The sequence below is a fragment of the Meleagris gallopavo genome, chromosome 16 (genome assembly GCF_905368555.1).
Source record: "Meleagris gallopavo chromosome 16, MGAL_WU_HG_1.1, whole genome shotgun sequence".
In the NCBI taxonomy this organism is placed as follows: Eukaryota; Metazoa; Chordata; class Aves; order Galliformes; family Phasianidae; genus Meleagris; species Meleagris gallopavo.
The window spans coordinates 2,485,613-2,490,667 of NC_139419.1; positions in this window are offsets into that span (position 1 = coordinate 2,485,613).

The window sequence follows — 5,055 nt, forward strand, 5'->3', positions numbered from 1 at the left end:
TGGGATCGTTGTCCCTCCGTGTGGAGCATGGGTTGGTGTTCCTGTAGCACAGTTTGCTCTCTGATCCCGTGTTTCAGCATTGCTTACCTTGCTGGTTATGGGTGAATTCACAGTAAGGAACTGCTGATGCTCTCATGCAGGGCGCTTGGACATCCTCTGCCTTGCAGCCAGATTTGGGTGTCTTAGTCCTGTAGAGGGGGAATCCACCTCCTGCAGCTGGAGTGAGCTGTAGTCAGATGCATTGACATATGCCCTTCAGAGCCCATCGCAGTGTTTTACAGCTGTTGGTTGACCATGTGGGGGACTGGAGTCCAGCACCTGTGCAAGTCAGCAGCTGAGGAACTCAGCAAGAAGAAAACACTCAGCTGGCCAACGTGGCTGTGTTCAGACAGCAATGGGTTGGATGCCACACACTGAGCTGATACAAACACGTCCAAACCGGACACACGCACACACAAACACCCACGATGTTTGGTATTTTAAAGATTTGCAGAAGCCTAACTCCTTCCTTGCTCTCGCATCTTGTATGAGCAGCACGCAGCTCTCTGCTGCAGCTGGGCAGGCGTGCCAGAGGGACCAAAACCAAAAGGTCCAGGCTCATTGAAAGTTAAACAGAACCACTTCTCCTCCAAATTCCACTGCAAAATGAAAGCTACAGGGAAATTAAGACATTTCTGCTGGCTGGCAGGGAAAGGACAGCTCTTTGTTCCTGATTTACACCATCTGAAACAATTAACTTGTAAAGCTGAGATACCGTTCCCCCTTGGCATCCCCTGTTTGTTATGCCTCAGACCATTTCAAATGAGCACTTGAGAAAGGAGAGAGCCCCTCTGCCTCCCGTCACTTGAGGGAGGGGGAAAGTTGTCCTAAGTGGAACAATAGCCTGTCCCTTCTTAATGCCACTTCAAAGCTCCTCGGTCAGGAAAATTGATAATTGCGTCAAGTGCAGTTTTTCTAAACTTCATCATTTAGCACTGAAAACTGGGCTATTGAATTCATATAGTTCTTTGATCAAGACCAGTTAATTAAGTTATTCCCTTGATATGGCTCTTATCATTTTAGTGCCAGACCTACATCACACTTGCGCAATTCCCATACTGGCTTTGATATGCATCATGTAAGCTTCCCAGACCATCATCGCTGGGTTTCTACAGAGTGTCACTGTTACCTTACCAGTTCCACCTAGCACGTGGGGTCAGCCTGGGAGTTATTAAAAGAGCGATTCTACAGCCCAGAAGGCTCCTGGACACTGTGCCAAGGGAAGTCATCCACGGGCTGAAACCAGAGCGGCAATTTCTCCCAGAGCTTGCTATTTCCAATTAGCACTTTGAGTTCAAAACTCCTGTTGTTCCTTCACACCTGATTCCTCCCGATCCTTCCTGTTCTCTGAGCTCCTCCATCCCACCCAATCGTCCAGGCCTCATTCAGCAAATCCTCTTCCTCCGCATTCCTGCTCTCCATGGAAGAGTGACAAGCTCCAATTTAGGTCTCCACAGTTTTTTTGGGCTTATCCCCTTAAACCGGATTAGTGAACGTCTTAATGCCAGTGACACCAGTCACAGCTCACCATCTGATCCTGCCTTTCAGGATTTGCTGCATCTCTGCACTTTCCTCTGCTGAAGGAGATCCTGTGATCTCTCCTTGCAATGCCTCCAGCTCCTCACCACCAGCAGCCTCCCACCCCACCATACTCCTCTCATCTCGTAGATGTCCAAATATCCTCATTTTCTCACCTGGCCCCTCTGGGGTCTCTTTTGGCACCTGAAAGCCTTTGTGCTTTCCTGGTTTTGATACCTATGGGTTTCTCCTCCAAGCGCTCTTCTTCAAGATGCAGCCCCACTGGAAAACTCACAGCTTCCTTCCTTACGTCTCATTTTCCTTCACTATTACATACAAAACACTGAGGCAAACAACTCAAGGTTGTGTTTCCATTTTTCTGACCCACTCCCATATTAAGTCTGGCTGTGGTCTCCATCCCATCAGGACTCCATCAGCCCCTGACACTCTGTCCTTGGGCTCTGCCTGCCCTTCCCAGCTCAGCTTCCTTCCCCACTGCCCTTCACACAGACCAGCCCACATGGTGACTTCCTCTTGCTCCTCCTCAAACCTCTCTAAAGACAAACGTTCCTCCCAGGCCTGCTGCTCACACTCCATTCCCCATCCATCTCCACCATGATGAAGTAACACCGCTGCAGCGCTCTCCCACTTGCAACTGTGGGGAAGAGATGGGGTGAGCTGCAGCTTGATCCTTCCATGGATGTGACAGAGGAACTCCTGTGAGCAGCATGGAGGTAAGACAGGCCCTGGTGGGCTCCAGCTCTGTCTGCCCACCTCCATCTCACATCCCTGTGCTCCCCAGCATCCCACACCAGCTCACAATGAGATGCATCCTCTCCATCAGCACAAGTTCCCTCTGTCCCCTCAGAACAAAACCCCAGCAGAGCAGAGCCACCAGCTGGAGTTCAATTTCCGACTCCAAGGCGTATCTGGAGCCAATTTGCAATGTGCTTACTCCAAAAATCGCCCTCCCCTGTGATGTGTGACAGCTCCAGACCACAGTCCTGCGCACGGCTCCGAAGGAAAAATGTTTTAATTTGTCACAAACCAATTATAGCGTCTCATCTATCCCTGAATTACTCATCTTGGCTACAGTATAGGACAAAGGGCCCCTCTGAGAGGAGATTAGACATGGATATTAACAAGAGAAAAAAGTGTCCACTGTCTCACCTTGCTGGGGATGCGGCTTCAACAAGACAGGAAAAGGAAACCCCTCCTGACTGACAGCTGGAGGGAGGGCTGCCATCCCACCACAAATCCCTCGCTTCACGCAGAAGAATAGTCACGACAAACTCCGTATTACCGCGCATTCAAATAATATTCATGCATGGCAGATAACAGAGTCACGGCTGGCAGAGCTGCCACATGAATATAAATAACCTGTGCTCCTCCGGTTGCTATCGGAGATGCTCTGCCACTGTGTTGGAGCATGAGTGACCGGGCTGTCAGAGCAGTGTGTGGGGACCCGAGGGCTATGGATGCTTACATGGGTGCTTCAGCTTCATCTGAGGGCACACCAGCAGCTCTAAGCCCATGCTTTGCACCAAACCTAGTTCTCAAGGACCCAAGGCCTTCCACATCAATGCTCCATCCCTCCCATCCCAACAGTGCTGGCCTCAGGCATCACCCTTCATCCTGAGGGCAAAGACAAGGGTGACGCCTCCCGGGAATCACATATGGTTGGGTTGGAAGGGACCTCAAACCCTCTGTTGTTCCAACCCTCTTGCAGTGGGTAGGGTTACCAGCCACTAAATCAGGCACAAGCTGAGACCCAGGTTTGCAGGTGGTTTTGGTCACTTTGAACATTGAAAAGTATTGCCTGAAGCTCCCATATTCCAAAGGCACTTTACATTTACAGCCCCAGCTGTGGCCAGCCCTGGCCACTTAGCTCAGCAGCAGGGCTGCCCTCTGGCAGCTGGATGAACAGGAGTGCTCGCTGCTCTGTCTCAAGTTGATTCAAGGCATCAAGGGCAGCCTATTACAGATCATCTTCTTCCTTGGTGGAGAGGGAGCTGATGAAAGCCAATTTCCCTTTGTACTCATCACGAATAATTTGGAGAATTCCCCTTGTTTACTCAGAACTGTTAATGATGCGTCAGAAATTACCTCTGAGATTGTAATTAAAGAAAACGGCAGAAGAGAGAGAGACACACACACACATATACACACAGAGAGCCTCGTCACAGCTTCATCTGCAAGTCAAGAAGTGCTGGAGAAGGCAGCCACCTCCCCTGCATCCCAAACCCACAAAAGGACCCCCCCAGACACCCTTAAATGGCAGAGACTCAGAAGTGCAGCCCCCAGACCCAGTGCAGCCCCCACTCACCTCCATTTCTGCTATGAAAAAAACAGCTGCATTATTCCTGGGTATCCAGGAGCCAGCGAGGCCATGAACCCAAACAGGGAACGAGTAGGAAACTCAGTCCTCCTAAAAGTGGAGCAGCCGACTTAGAGGAGCAATTGAGCTCTCAGTCATTACCAAGATGCAGACACCCACATGAGTACAGCAACCATCAGCCAGCCCCCTGCCAGCCTGACCTCAGGGCTCAGTGTCTGCTGGGGTTTGAGTGGAGCACAGACAGCCCTCTCCCACAGAGACAGGAGAGGAATTTGATTCCTGTTTGATTGCAGGAAGGTGCTCAAATTGCCCAATTACTCAGGGATGACCATTGTGGGAGAGATGCAGCAAGAGCTGGGTACCCAACTCCCCACTCGGTCCTGAGTAGTGAGCGCCTGTTTTCTGGCAGCAGTTGGCCATCTCACAAAACCAAACCCTATCGGAGGTCATAGGTTTGTAACCTGAACTCCCAGTGATCACATTCCTGTGTAGCTCCAGTTCCTGCCTGCCTTCAAGAAAAGTGAAGGTTCAGCTGAAGATGGAGGGCTTGCATGATAATTTTGCCACTTTCAAACTTGCACAGACTAAATTTCTTGAGACTGAGGAATCTGAGCCTGAAAAGACAAAAGCAGAGGAAGAACGACAGCCCAGGCTGAGAGTCACAAGAAAGGAAGAGCTTCACAAAAAGCACAGCAGTCCCTGTGGTCAGAACATCCCCCAAGCCCAGCTCATCCTCCTCAGGTGAGCACAGGATAGCATGAAGCACACAGGGACAGCGATGCATCTGCAGCTCGGCCAGTCAGGCCACCAGTATGGCTGTGTTGGGGTACTGCAAGGCTTGGGGATGTGTGTGATCCTAAAGCAGCAAGGGAGAAAATAAATGCACTTATCCATCTGGGAGCCAGGGGGAGTTGGGCATGTAAAGGATGTCATGGAGGGAGCCCTTGGCTCTGCTGCTCTCCCAGGACCTGCAGCTGGTCTGTGAGCTCAGGGAGGGACGCTATTCCATCACAGGTGTGCAAAGCAGGACCAGCTCTCCCGCGGGTCCCCTGCTACCACGAGTGGCTCCAGACACCCTCATCCCCAGAGTCAGTGTTTGTGACAAGCGGGACAACCCACAGCCAGTAACCCAGCCCTAAACTCACACGGGGACTCCGAGA